This window comes from Chionomys nivalis, chromosome 20 (assembly GCF_950005125.1).
Source record: "Chionomys nivalis chromosome 20, mChiNiv1.1, whole genome shotgun sequence".
NCBI lineage: Eukaryota > Metazoa > Chordata > Mammalia > Rodentia > Cricetidae > Chionomys > Chionomys nivalis.
In genome coordinates, this window is record NC_080105.1 from 52,357,405 (window position 1) to 52,372,979 (window position 15,575).

General features: G+C 41.5%; 1 protein-coding gene and 1 non-coding gene across 3 annotated transcripts in view; one reads left to right on the top strand and one right to left on the bottom strand.

Annotated features, from left to right (window-relative positions):
• Csmd1 (CUB and Sushi multiple domains 1) overlaps nucleotides 1-15,575 on the top strand; it is a 1,398,492-nt gene that overhangs the window by 704,099 nt on the left and 678,818 nt on the right. The gene's annotated exons all lie outside the window — the stretch shown is intronic.
• LOC130863267 (small nucleolar RNA U3) lies at nucleotides 10,712-10,917 on the bottom strand. Its single transcript, XR_009055696.1, has one exon. It is a non-coding gene; the product is annotated as a small nucleolar RNA U3 (small nucleolar RNA).

Below are 15,575 nucleotides of genomic sequence, written 5' to 3' on the forward strand. Positions count from 1 at the left end.
ACTAACAGGCCTACACAGAGAAACCCTGTCTTGAAAACCAAAACAAAACAAAAAATCAGGCTCTAAAACAGGAAAGGAAGTCTATGACAGACTTTTTACATGCAATTAAAATGCACTCCATCCACCAGTCAAGGTGGAGACAATATTTGAGAAATTTAGAAAAAATAAACTAGCTTTCTTAGACATATAAAGTTTTTTTGCACTTGGCCAATAATAATTTGTTTCTGGGCACTAGAAATGGACACCAAGAAGAAACTCACATTGGTTGTCTGGACAGAGTTCTTGCTTGTTTTCACTAAGAATGAGAATGAGACAGAGACACTAGACAAGGGCCCCTACAGAAGCCAGATGTGATGGAAATACATAGGTGGAGACCATGTGAGAGCCTTCAGGGTCCCTGAAGTCAGGAGGTTTCTTTAAGGCGTATCGAGTTTGCTACAGCAATCCCACTGTTCCCCGTGAGCAGGAAAATAATTGCTGTTGAATATCTTATCCGTCCCCTATATTCTCTAAAGGATGTCTGGCATTATTTTTGTTATCAATTCCTACAAAATGCATCAGTCACTTTATTCTACCGCTAAGAACTGTTTACATCAGTAGATGTTAAAAGGTATAAAACTTATTTGGGTTTTAAATATAATAAGGATTTTGCTCTCATCCCCTCCTTGGTATAAAAAGGCACTTAGGCCCCTTATCTTTAAGGACCAAGCATACTTTCATTTTGTGTGTGACTATATATACATTAGCAATTTGTTTTTATTTTAGAATCTCCTTGTGACACTTTATTATGTGTTTTTAGATTAGTCTTAATCTCCAAACTATAAATACTAGTATTAGCTATCATTTATATTTTTAATGCGCTGTAGGGGAGAATGTTCAGCTTAGCATAATTTTATCCCTGTTATTTTTCATACTTAGCATATGCCGTTGAAGGTTTGAGAACTTTCCGACACCATCCCCAATGCACTCAGCTCTAGTGATGTCGTTCACTCAGAAGTCAGACTGGAGGTTCTCTGAGGAGAAAGCATAGACAGCATCTCCTTTGTTCAGTGCATTGCCTGTTAGGGGAGGCAAGTTCAAGCTCATAGGAGAAATATACATAATTAAAAAGGGGCATGTCTTACAAAATGAAAGGGCTGCTACCACGAGGCCATCAAAGAAGACTATGTTTGCTAAGGGATAGAAGGAATGGCCAGACAGTCACCCGAGACCCTGGTGGACTCTATGCATCAGTGATATTCGAGGAGAGTTCTGTGTCACAGTGGTCTTTCCTTAATTGATGAAGGCAGAAGCAGTGGCGTCTTGATGGGTCATTCCGCTACAGAAATGCGACCTGCCGGCAAAAGGGGCTATCAGACTGCCATGCCTAGGAAAGCAGCTGATGATGAACAATTGGGTTTAAATGTCGAGCTTATTCTGCTCAGGACAGCAGCTGAAACAATTCCATTGAAGAACAGATGCCTGTTCTAGAGTCTCAACCAGGGATACTCACTTAAGTCCCCAAGTGCCATTTTGTAAAGCATTGACAGGTTTGTAAAATGTTATATAAACAAGGTTTGGGCAAATGAATCTTGGGATGTTAAATAGTCAGCTGTGGATGTGAATTTCAAAAAAAAAAGTGTTTAAATTTAGTTGTGATTTAGCACAATGGCATGAGGTAATTGTAGCATGAGAGATCCATATGGACTTGATTTAGATAAAATCAATTAAAGCTAATTTAATAAAGCAGATTATAAAATTGTCATAGTCTACATAGTGCTATAATGAAACAGATTGTTCTGTAATAGAAAATAAAAAGCTTCTTTCTTAAAACACCTGTAGCTTTCTGAAGCCATCAGTGATTGCTATACTGTTGTGGCTATCAAAAGAGGGAGTTATCAAAAGCACTTCTTAAAGGTCATGGCTACTTAAAGTATTTGTACAGAGGCAGATTTTGTATTGACTTTATTACTGCACTTAATTTGTTTTATAATATCCACTATTAAAGCAATTTCAAACCAATTAATACTGAGATAAATAATGTAGCAAGTTATATTTGAATTCTTTTTCAACTCTATAAGCCCCTGAACTGAAAAACAGGTCTTTCATGCATACAAGGCAACACATACATGTTAGTGAGCTTTTTGGAAATAATCTAAATTTAACTGCACTTCGTGGAACAATTTCACAGAATAAATCCATTAAAATTCATTTTGCCTTATTTATTCAAGGATCAAAAATGAGTGTCCCTAACCCTCATACTGTAGGATTAGTACTTTGTCTGTTTTTATTTGGTATGACTCAAAGACATAACAGGACCTAGGAAAGAATATTGGATGAGGCCAGCCAAAAAAAAAAAAAAAAAAGAGGAGAAAATAGAATCTATGTAACACGGTTGCACAGAATAACAAATAGTTCCCAAAATTCTCCTCAGCTTCTTCCAAATTTGCTTTTTTTAGCTTCATTAAACAAGACCTTGCCCTTCTGTGACTAAGCCTCTGTCATTCATAGACTCTGCTTTGTACCTTCAACCTAGTCCCCAGCTGTTCGTTCAAGTCTATTTTGGTTTATTTTTACATTCTCCCCACCTAGTATACCTATTGCTATTTCTTTTGAAGTAATTGTGATGATCTTCCTTTGAAATGTTCAGTCTAAACATTTTTGCTAGAAGTGGAAGCCCTAGTGTATTGATGCTGCACCAAGTACTAGGTAATGATGGCTACGGGTAAGGAAAGGAGATTGGGTAACAGGGAGATGCCAGACAGCACTGCAAACAAAACGAGCCCCTCACAGCCCAGCCCTGCCTGATGATGGAGCCAAGAGTGACTTCGCTGTTGCAGAGAAGCAGTTGAGTTTGTTTTGGATCTTATAGCTTGTGAGAGAATATAGGATTTAAGGCTCTAGATGCAGAGAGCGTTCGTGAGTAACAGCATCGGCCCCGTCTATGTGTTGCTAACTCACAGTTAGTCTTATTGTTGTTCTCCACAGAACACAAAGGCAGCATTTCTTCACTGATACACAAGGTGGGGTTACAACATGAATGCACGAAACACACCACCATTCTAACCCTCAAAGACTCAACATTATTTTTACATATACAGAAATGAGCTGGGATTTGTAGTCAAGCTGCTTCAGTCCTTTTTAGCGTTCAGCAACTGAATGGGGTAAAGTTTCATTTCTTCAGGATAGATTTGTAATAATAACATTTACTTCCCACATTAACCAGAACTGAAATGGTGTAGTGTTGCAAAGGGGTGCTACCGGCAAAGCAAGCTTGTTAGCCACGCCCTCCAAAGTCGTGTTCGCAATCAACACATCCTGAGACAAGGCAAATGTTTCCTCTGAAAACAGAGTGTACTTTGCATCCCTTGCCACTATGTCTCTTGTCTTCTTGCTCTAAGAGTTCAAGGTCCATATTGAGAGGGGGCAGGGGGGAGGACAACCCTGTCATCTGTCTAATTTTGATTGGAATGCAGAGGGCAGATGGAGGCCAAGAAAGGAGGAAGGGAAGAAAACCTTCGAATGAAGTTGTTCAGTCTTTGCATATCTTCCCTTCACTTATTTCTATGTGTTAACAACCAATGCTAATGTCACCTACACTCTTGCTCCTCCACTATGAGAGCATGCCACATTCCTGTAGCAGAGGAGGTAGCTTCGAGGCTGCCTGTCCTCAATTGTATCTGCGACGTCTCCTGGGGACAGTCAGATTACTTTCCTCCAGTAAGTATCTCGTTACAATGAGATTGATTTTCAGAAAATAAGTTGTCTGTGGAGGGGAAAGAAGAAAAGATAAAATACAGAGAAATCAGCTGTCATTTCCCCCAGTCATTTAGTGTTTGAAATAAGGATTTAGGCTACAAATTTTGCAAAAGCAGTTCTCAACAGAACTGTGATGTTTTATTGTGTGTGTTTTATTGTATATAAACTTTAGCATCTAACTTTTGATGTGGTATTATATGCAAGCTAGACACTGTGAATTCAGATCACCGTTGTAATATGTAAAAAAAAAAACATGTTAATTTGGATGGAATGTCATTATTCTATAGTAGGGAGTTTCACCGCAGGGACAGTGTGCATGGCGGGGGCTCCTCTCTGCATATCCTATCATTTAGAGGGTGCTCTAACCTAACTGAGTGAGCGGTTGCCTTTTCTGTCTTCACTGTTACAAACTCAGGATTTCTCAGGGATTTAAATGTACCTGGATGAGGTGTGTTCTTTGTAGTCATTGGAAGTATCCCATTTCAGAAGTGGATTCATTGTGTGGGCACAATTGAAGTGTCTATGCTTTGATTTAGGAAGAATAGTGATACAGGCTTTGCATGCTGTTGCTCTCTCTCTCTCTCTCTCTCTCTCTCTCTCTCTCTGTGGTTTTTCAAGACAGGGTTTCTCTGTGTGTAGCTTTGGAGGCTGTCCTGGCACTAGCTCTGTGGACCAAGCTGGCCTCAAACTCCCAGAGCTCCACCTGCCTCTGCCTCCTGAGTGCTGGATTAAAGGTATGCACCACCATCCAGCTTGTTGCTTTTTCTAAAGCATGGCACCGTGAACCACATCTTCCAAAAATATACACTTAATTCTCCAAAGACTTTTTTCTTTCTTTTTTTCCTGTGTCCCTCAGTTGTTCATCTTAGATTAAAATCAAAGCCCTCTGGATGACACTCAGTATTGCTGTACCCACTGGGTGCCTGTTCGTATAGGTTTAGTTGTCTTACCCACTCACTGTTTCAAAATGAACGACTGGGCTTCTCCAAGGATTCACCTGATGCTAACTGCCACACTAGGGTGATAGTCATACTGGGTTTTTAATATAGATGGTGAGGTTTGAAATCAAGTCATTAGACTTATGCAGCAAGCCCTTTAATTCCCCAGCATCACCCTGGTCTTCTAAGTCCATGCTGTGTTAGTAGTGGTTAAAAGAGTCTCTCTCTCTCCCTTTCTCTCTCTCTCTCTCTCTCTCTCTCTCTCTCTCTCTCTCTCCTCTCCCTCTCCCTCTCCCTCTCCCTCTCCCTCTCCCTCTCTCTCTCTCTCTCTCTCTCTCTCTCTCTCTCTCTCTCTCTCTCTCTCCCTTTCTCTCTGTCTCTGCCTCTGTCTCTGTCTCTCTCTCTCACACACACACACACAAACACAGAGAGTTTCCTTCTTGGAACTTCGAACGTAGACAGTTTGATTGACCTCTTGACCCTTGTCTTTCTCAATCTTTTATATCACCCCTCCATCTTAACCCTTCCCCAAGTCAAAGCACACTGCTATATATTTTCAGACTGAAAAGAATAAAAATGCTCATAATACAAATAGCACAAAGTCAAACTGCAGAGCTGTTAATGTTCACTAATGAAGTACATTTCCCTTCTGGCCATAATTACGTTGAAAATGACAATTACCACCACCTCATGGAAGAAATCTTTAATGGTAAGATTTTTTCCTAGTCAATTTAGGAATTCATCAAATGTGTTGTCTGTCAAGTCAATGGATTAAATAATACTTAGCACATTTATTTGGAGAGTTCTAGTGACTAGTTGTCACGTGCAAGGCAATCTGCTGCACGTTGTGGCATCTATGAAGTTACAGGGGCATATCTAGCACACTCTCACATCCATGGTCCCTGGAAGCAAAAAAAATGCAACTAGGCAACAATGTAGAAAGCAGAACTCTCCTGTACAGCCACGGATGCTGTGAAGACTGCAGAGAGAAGAGGGGTGGGCTCTGTGGCACATGGAACGATGGATGGGGATCAACAACAAGGGGATAATCTAGTTCCATTTCAATTGTTCTGATCAAATATTCCTACAGAAAGAAACCATGAGAGAAAGGATTTGCTTACAAATCCAGATCACAGTCCTTGACAGCAGAAAAGGCAAGGCGGCAGGATCCAGTCACATCTCATATCATATCCAGTCAGAAGCAGAGGGATATGAATGAACATGTGGTCACTTGCCCACTTACTTGTGCTCAGTTATGGTCTCTCCTCATATGTGTGCCTGGCCCCTGCCTAGACAGGGTGCTGCCTACAGTGGGCTGTGTCTTCCCGAGGCAACTAAGGAGAATGAGACAGTCCCACACACATCCATGACCCGTACCAGTATAGACGGTTTCTCAGCGTGAGACAATCCCACACACATCCACGAACCGTACCAGTATAGACGGTTTCTCAGCGTGAGACAATCTCAACTGTGTCTCTCATGGGTCCCTCTCTCAGGTGGTTCTAGGTTATGGGAAGGTGACCATTAAACTGACCTTTACAGCAGACAAGGGGGCATTCTAGAGATGGACAACTGAAAAGTGTCCAAAGAAAAGCCAGTCTGATCTGCAGAAACACCGTTACCAGTGCCTAGCATGAGCAAAGACTCGGAGAATGGTGGGCAGATGATTATTTCACCCACAATTCTAGAGGTGGGCAAGACAATCTCCTGTTTCTCCATTGCCTTGTTAGTAACCATGGCTCCATCCAGAGACTCCTGTGAGTAAGGAAGTCCTCGACAGAAAGCTCATCACTGGAGGGAAGGAACCCTTCTATATTGGGTTTATCACAAGGCAGAGGATAGCAGACAGAGCTGCTGTCGATTCTGTCTGAATCCCTTTCTTCCCCATTGCACTTCCAGGACTCTTATTCTTAGGGAAGGTGGCCAAGGGACTGGGCCCACCCTTCCTTCCTTCCTTCCTTCCTTCCTTCCTTCCTTCCTTCCTTCCTTCCTTCCTTCCTTTTTTCCTTCCTTCCTTTATCCTCTCTCCCTTCCTTCCTTCCTTTTTTCCTTCCTTCCTTCCTTCCTTCCTTCTCCTCCCTCCCTCCCTCCCTCCCTCCCTCCCTCCCTCCCTCCCTCCCTCCCTCTCTCTCTCTCTCTCTCTCTCTCTCTCTCTCTCTCTCTCTCTCTCTCTCTCTCTCTTTTATTTTTGTGGTTTCCCAAGACAGGGATTCTCTCTGTACCCTGGCTGTCCTGGAACTTGCTCTGTAGACCAGACTGACCTCAAACTCAGAAATCAGCCAGCCTCTGCCTCTAGAGTTCTAGAATTAAAGGTATGCACCAACACTACCTTACTGGGACTTTTTATTTTTAGGAAAGGCAGCCAAGAGGGCTGGGTCTCTCTGTGTCTTACAGTGCATTCTAGAGAAGACAGTCCTTAAGCAATCCAGTTTGTTCTAGACTGGCTCCATTATGCCCAGACCTTGGCATGTGTGTGGTTGAAGGCAGAACCATTCTCTCCCTTCTCAACTAGATGCGTGTTAATTTGGGGGTGCCAGTGCTTAGGCCATCTTCTTCACCTCTTCACTGGGTTACTATGTAGCATTGCTCCTTGGAGGAGTCCTTTCTGTTGGAGTTTGTTAAACACTGACAACTTTGCCATTCCCTCTACACCAGACAGACAGTAATGAAAGTGTTGTATAGTGATGTATTTTTCATGAAAACATCTCCTGACCCTCAAAAGGCTGAACTTTCAACAGATCACCTGGCACAGCTAATATCCTTTCAGATCATTTGAAGCTTTGCACATAAGTGGCTGTCCTCCTGTGTGCTCAGTCTGTTTAAGTTTAATCTGCCTTTAAGAGAACAACATAGCCAAACTTGTCATGCCTTGGATTTCTCATGCAAGCAGCTTTTACAAGCAAAGGTCAATGCATGGCTTTAATCTTAAATCATGTACTCTTTTGTTTCCCCGACCCAGATGGTGAATGTGTGTATAATCATTTGTTGAAAATAGCCAGTAGGTAGAAAGCAACCTTAAGACACCAGCATATACCACACCCACCCACAGCCCCACACATGCATGCAAACACACACACACACACACACACACACACACGTATGCACCCACACATACACATATGTAGGTAGGTATCTTGAGACAGTGATTGATGATAGATAGATAGATAGATAGATAGATAGATAGATAGATAGATAGACAGACAACATGATCAAGTGATCACATCTCTTTGTAGTGTTCTTTACTATTCTGAGTCAGTTGAAGTCAGTAAAATTTCTTACTTTATGAAACTCTGTTAAAGAATTCTGTAAAGAACCGCACAGAGCCAGAGAGTTAACTCAGCAGTTGAAAGCACTGGCTACTCTTCCAGAGGACCTAGATTGGATTCTCAGTAGCCACATAGTGGTTAACAGCTACCTCTAATGCCAACTCTAAGGTATCTGGTGCCCTCTTCAGGTCTCTGCGAGCACTGCATATAAGCCCTGCACTCACATACTGGGAGACAAAACAACCATCCATGAAAATTAAAAATGAATAAACATTAAGAAAAAGAGAAGCCTTAATCCCTTACCCATACCATGTTTTAAATGCTGGTCAGTAAATACAGTATAAAGCCCTTTTTGGACACACATACACACACACACACACATACCATATAGATTATACAGATAGATGAGTAACCAACAAATTTAGGCTCACTCTTGATCAAATTAATCCAAGAGTCTATGTTTTCCTTACTTCCTGTGACACCGACACATTTTGGGGCCTCGGAGATTATCTTTAATGCCTTACTCAATGAAGTGCTACTATTCAATGAGTGAGGCCCTGACCTCAATATTTTCTTTTGTAAAGACAGTAAGCTGCTTGATTCCTTTGTTCTAACTCATATATGAAATCACAACTGACTGTGGAATCCTGCCCTCAGCAGACAGAAGCACCATCACTTGCACAGACAGGATAAGAGGACTTGTGTGGTTTTCCCCTTTAGGTGTTTTCATCCAGGCCCCCTTCTTGGCATTTAAACAGGAGAGGGTCCTGGGACAACAGGAAAAATATCCACAAACAAGAAACATGGAGTCAGGATAAATGTCCTTGAAGCAGCACATGAATCTCTGTAATAGATGACAAACTAATGATGAAATAAAAATAAATTATTGGGTATATTGATTTGTTTTCTAGCAACTTTGAAAAATACCAATATTAAGTTTAAGATTATACACTGTTAATAACTATCCATGAGATCTATGAAAATAAACATATTCCAGTCCCGTGAGAAAAGGCTATCACAGGAAGCCTTATGTTTACAGTGAATGATCGGAAAATACCAAACCCCAGTCACTGATGTGTTTGGCTTATGATGTCCACAGATGATGGGGGGCGGGGGGAATGAGGTAACAAGGACACTCCAACACCACCTTGTGACAGCCAAGTCCCTTGTCCATCATTATGAACATGGATGGATGGCAGCTCAGGCCCAGAACATGGAGAAAATGAATAACTACTTCCTGAGCAGAACCATGAAGACTGACCATAGCTCTAATGAGCCACTTCTTGGCTGGGTCCAGGACCATAGCGCAAAGACTGTAGAGAATGTTTTAGGGGATGAGGTAACTTGGTAAAGACAGACTATTTGTGTCAATGAAACTCAAAATGCTCTCCTCTGTTAGGAATGGCTCACTTCTATTCAGTTGCTTGTTGTGTATTTTTTCTTTGCGATGTCTGACCTTCCTAGGAATAATCTCAGTACTTATTTATGATGAGCTCCCTAGTCCTTAGTGTTTGGCAAAAACCTACCGTCAAATGAATGGCTTTCTTCAGCTTCTATGTGACTATATCACATAGATGTCCCAAAAGGACATTTTGATTTTAACAACTGTGAACTTGTTGAACTGTCTGTCACTCAGAGGACATCAAACCACCAAGCCTCATTACAAAGCCAAAATGCCCACTGTTTGGGATATTCATCTCTTCCTGATCCAGGTACCTCAGGTGCTGCCAGATTGCTGGGGTGACTTCTCACCATGTCTGTATTATTTCACACAACTCTTAATAGAGTAGAGATCTTCTAGATTCTGTATCCATCTCTTGCCTCTCTCCACCCCCCTCCTTGGACTGTCAGTCACAAGGCAGGTGTTTTTCATTCTAAATAAGATGACCAACTATGATGAAGAATATTTATTAGTCATGTTAGTAATGAACTTGTGGGTAAACTTTCCCAGTATTCTCAGGTGTTAGCAAGTCAAGAAAATCTCCTATTGACATATACTGTTCATTTCTTTAGAGGAAACAATTAGTTAACATATATTTGATTGACAAACAGCTAGTCAGCAGAGTACTCCTTTCCAGTTATTGAACACACTAGTGAGTTTAGGTAGTCATTAGAATAATTAATTCATTATGGACTAAGGTCTGAGATGCTAAAAAAAAAAATCTAGAAGGATACTATCTAATTGTCAGGCTGAAAACTATCCATACGGGAGTTGAGGGTCTAGGGATTCATTTGGAAGGCAGGTTCTGGTCTATATAAATAAAACACTACCACTGTCAAGAGCAACAGGACATCTCTCTAGCTGTTTGGCATCTCAAGTTGACTTTATTCTATATTTTGTATTATTTATTATATTCTACCCACTTGCAATTTCTCCTAGGTCCTTGCATTTTCCCAGTGCTGTACAAACCTTAGAAACTGACAGAGGCAGCAAATTTGGCTTGAAGAAGTCTGTGCTTCTTTGATTTCCTTTCTAGCTGTGTGTGTGTTTGTGGGTATGTGTGTGTGTGCCTGCTCACGTGGGCATGTACACATGTGAGGGCTTTTAATCGCTCCGGTATTCTTTAGAGTAAATCTTCCTGTTTAAAGGCCCAATGACCAGGGTGTAGGCACTACAGACTGGTTAAAATCACTTCTCCTGATCAGAGGAAGGAGACACCTATAAGCACTTGCGGAGATATACGACTGAGGATGTCTTGTCTCCCGAGGTGAGAATGGGAGGGAACACGGGAACAGCTCCTGTGTTTCTTTTAACACCAGTACCGTAGTGCAGGTCAGCAATAACCAAGTCAGATGCTGATAGTGTCTTGCATATCATAAAAGAACCGCTGGGATATTAGCAAATAATTTTCATTTCTTCTTTTCTTCTTCCTTAGAAGCTTAGCATCCTTCTCCTGCAAACCCAACAAAAAGATTATACTTCTGCTTTCTTTCTAGTAACGAACTATAGAAATGATCCCTGAAAGTATAGTCTTCTGCTTTCTTTCTAATGGTAAGAATGTTAAGAGGTTTCCTCTCTGTCTTTGTTCCTGATCCTCCAACTAAATGGCAGATGACAGGATCCAGGGTGTCTCATGTGGAGGATTCGGCACTTCAGACTGATACTATGACTGTGCAGAAATGCCTGGGTTTTTCTGCAGACAACCAACTTACCATCATCTACCCCAATGTATCCAGGACAGCTACTGTCAAGATAGACCCTTCTAGTGCCCCATTGCCTTCTATGTCTTAGAATCTTTCTTCTTCCTAGATATCTTCTTTGTGGAGTATTCTAAAATCTCAGTTCTGTCCTTGCAGTTAGCAGTGACAAGAATGGTAAGAAATTTGTCCTCATCACACAGATACTCATGTTCAAGGTCAACACTTGTAGGAAAAAATCTAAGTAGACGGGAATGCTAAAGGCAGAACCTTCAGTAGGGGATATTCGGGTGAGAGTATTGCACATTTTAGGTCATCTGTTTATATCTTTATTTAAAGACAAAAAGTATTACTTATTTCATTTGGCACTTGAGTCCATAAGATTCCTTCACTATCATTGATATATTACATCACTTAAATCAATGAAACCAATCATATTTCATTCAGGCAGAGTCAGCTATGAATAGCAGCAGTGCTAAGCCCTCTCCCACAGATTCTGTTCAGTCTAAATTCTAACCAATAGCTGGCCAGATTTGGCTTTCTGTGGACTATACACAGACTTCCTGGTGGCCACGATGTTCCAGGTTCTTACTGACTACACTACCCAAAGCTGTGGCCCTTGTTGAGCATCTCTTCTCAGAGTTCTCCACCTTATCCTGTCCTGTTACTGTGACTATGCGGTTTTTCTGAATGGTACTGATCATGTCCATTCCTAGAGAATGCAAGCATCTCTCTGCCATGGGGATCGGAACCTTTTTTTATTGTCCACCCTGTCCCCTCTAGATGTCACCGACTGTTTCTCTCATACCACCCCCACCATAGCACATTTGCCTTCTGGAGGCCTGTGGAAACGTGCCTGGGATTCACAGGGTGGGGAATATGTGGGTGGATGTGCATGGCTCTGCTACAAACTGTCCTGGAGCATCTTGGATTCCATTTTCTTTACCATGCCTCTGTGTCGTAATGGGAAAATTACTTGACTGGCCGAGAGCTGAGATCTTTCTAACCATGAGGTAGTGACCACATCAGGAAATTTTCCTGTGACACATTCTTGTCATGGTTGAAATCCATACCAGATGTGGACATAATGCCCGATGTGGCTGATTATAAGTAAACTGCCTCACATTTGATGTATCATAATTCCATAAAACTAGCTTCAAAGACATCCTCTGGTCAGTGGTTGATTCCACTGTTCCCTGTATCCTGATCAAGGATAAAGGATGTCTGGGGCCTATGGTGACTGGAATCATCATTACCAGATGCTGGTAACCTTAAATTAGAGGTTAGCCTATACAGATATTTGACATGATTGGATAAAAACTCCATGAAGTCAATTTAATTAGAACTGTTTCTGTCCACATGACAGCTGCTCAGTGCTATCTTTGTCTGCCATATCCTGTAGTCTGGGGCACACTGCTCCCACGTGACCAGGAATTTTCAATCATGCTCAATTATACCTTCTCTTCAACACCTGTGAAGCACCATCACCACCATCAATTATGTGGGTTTTTTTTTTTTTTGAATTTTTACTCAACCATTATGTACCCGCCTTCCTTGTTGATGTTTTTAAAATCCACTGGTATTCATCAGAAGACAACAATCAAATCATGCTCTTTGTGTGAGTGGACTCGACTCTAACGCCACTGATGCCCCCTCATTCCAGCTGTGTATCTCTAAGACAATTTAGAGACATTAGCGACAATAGCGGTTGCTGTTTGGGTCACATTTCTCTGTGCACTCAAAATTGCACTCGGTGCTGGATTCCCGAGATGTAGAATTCCACCTACAGTCCATTCACCTCCAAACTGCGAGAGCTTTGAGTTCTGGAAAAGAGACTTCAGTCTTGTAGTCCCATTTAAGTAAATTATGCCATGGGATTGCATCTGCCCTTCAAGGCCATGACTGAATTGAGACACAAGGAAAAAATGCCTAACCTAGGTAATAATTGGATATTATCTCCTTTTTCCTCCTTTTCTTCATTCCTTCTCTCCCTCTTTCCTTCCTTTCTTTCCTCTTTTCTTTCCTTCCTCCCTCCCTCCATCCTTTTTCTTCCCTCCTTCCTTTCCTCCTTTCATCCTTCCCCCTTTCCTCTCTCTTGTTGGCTTCTTTCTTTCCTTCCTTGTCATTGCCCCCCTTTCGCTAAAGTTGCTGAACTCAGCACAGTGCACTTCACGGTAAAGTGAAGTCCACTTCAGCCCCCCCCCCCCATGGGGTTGGTTTCTCATGTATGAGTCCCACTCCATCCGTGGCTCATTTTTCTTCACTGGGTCCCGGTGGTGAGAGTTGTGGGTCTGCGTAAGATGGGTGAGAGCATGGTTTGGAAGTGAACCGTGGAGTGTTTGAAATCGCTCCTGAGATCCAGGACATTTCCATTCTTGACGAAGGTGAAATGCCATGTCTGGGGAATGAATGTAGGACTGCAGCCATGGTCAGCCAGGGTCCTGATAAGGGTCTGGGAAGTGGATCCAGGTCTTTTGGAGGAATACAGGTTCTTAGCAATCTCTGCAGTGCAGTCTCTGCATCTCAACTGATATAGCCATGGTGTTTGCCTTTCCTATGACTACCTATCGAGACAGTTGGTTTAATCCGTCTCACTTTCTCCTTGATCTGTGTTGGCTACTCTCTTCAATTTCTTCCTGTGGACTCTCAGCGTACCTTTTCTGGTGGCATTGTTATCACCTGTGATTGCGCTCTGTTGTAACTTTAAGACTGTTGTGTCTTTACCCTGTCACCCTCCGCTCTAGTGTGAGTTTGCCTGAATGGAATCTGCTTTGGTTTCTTTGCCTTTCTGTTTTGTGTGTGTGTGTGTGTGTCATTCTTCGTGTGTTTGCAGCTTTTAGCAGAAACTGTTGGAAATTTATTTGGATGGCTGTTAGATATTTTGTATCATTCCCCAAATATTCTTAATTTGGTTTTGGATGAGGCTGTTTCACTGCATATTTGGAGCAGTAAATAGCTTACCGTTCCTGTTTCTAAGGCTGGATGCAGGTCAGGGCATAATGATAGAGTTTTTCCATATGGTTTAGTTCTTTGTACCTCTGTATTTGTTGGGGGTTTTACCATTACTTTAACCTAGATTAATTTCTATAGCATTTGTGATAGGGAGGGCAAAGCAGCACCTAGCTTCAGTTTCATGACAGACAGCCTGTGCCTTCGCTCAGAAGAGATGCAGGTTCATGTGAGAATCGGCTGGTGTAAACAGTCCATGGTAACATTTTCCCATCATGTACAAAAGCAAGTGTGCTTTCAGCCTGTTAGTCAGCTTTGTGTCACTCTTAGGCGGCATATGAGAGACCAAATCTATGAAGAGGAAAGGGTTATTTTGGCTGATAGTTTTCAAAGTGTCTGTCTGTAGTTACCTGAGCCTGTGACTTTGATCAAGCAGGGAGGAAGAATTTCATGGTGTGAGTGTGTGTTGGGGGGAACCTGTTCACCCTCTAGAAGCTGACGGAGAGCAGAGATTTGCTGCCCAATAGCTCCTGAATCAAGGTTTCTCCCCAATAACTCACTTTTCTCTTCCTGGGATGCACCCAAAGGTTCCACCACCTCAGATAGTGCCATAGACGAAGCTTTCATGCATGGCCTCTTGGAAACACTTCTAGTATAATCTAGAGCAATGCCTCTTTCAAGACAGTTTGTAGTGTGTGTGTGAGGTGTATGTGCTCTTTATCTTCACATTCTTAGGAAAGTTTCCAACCACTGCTGAAAACTATCCTGAAATGCAAATTTCTGATCACTTTCTTCCTGGTCTGTCTGCTGCTTTCAGAGCTACCACTGCTCAGTCTCTCCGCTGTGTTCATGCCCCATTAAACAAATTTACCTGGAAAGGTGGTGGCAAAATTATAAAATGCTCTGCTTTAATTTTGACCTCATGTCTACATGAGAAAGTGTGGCAGTTATTCCGAATCTATATAATCTTGTTGTCAGAAGAAACTGTGGATGGCACTGTAGATTCAATAGCTTGTAGTCATCAATAAGAAAGACATTCCAGCATAGTTCTGACAAATATTCTCTGCATCTACCTGCAACCCATATTTCTGTGTGACAAAACCTTCAGAGAACCTCTCTGTGCCTAGATTTTCTCAGTAAACTGCTCATTATAATAATACTAAATACCTATCTATCTATATATATATAATATACATATATATGCATGAAGATTTATCTCATAAAACAGTATAGAGCACATAGTGTGTTACAAGTATTATCAGTTAGTATTACACAAAAAATAAATATGCATTGATAATGAAAAATACAAATTTTTAAAAATACTTTCTTAGTCTTTTTAATAACTATATTCCATTTTAAAGACCATCCTGTTATGTCTTTCTTCTATTTTTTCTATTTTCTTACCACCTGAATAATGTTTAACAATTAAGAATTGAGAATTGTTGGAATATCCAGAGCAGCATGCCAGCCAGTGAATCCTGCTAGCCTCTGACAGAATCACATAAAGTTTTGGTGGACTTTTCTTTGTATCAGAGCTGGACCATTG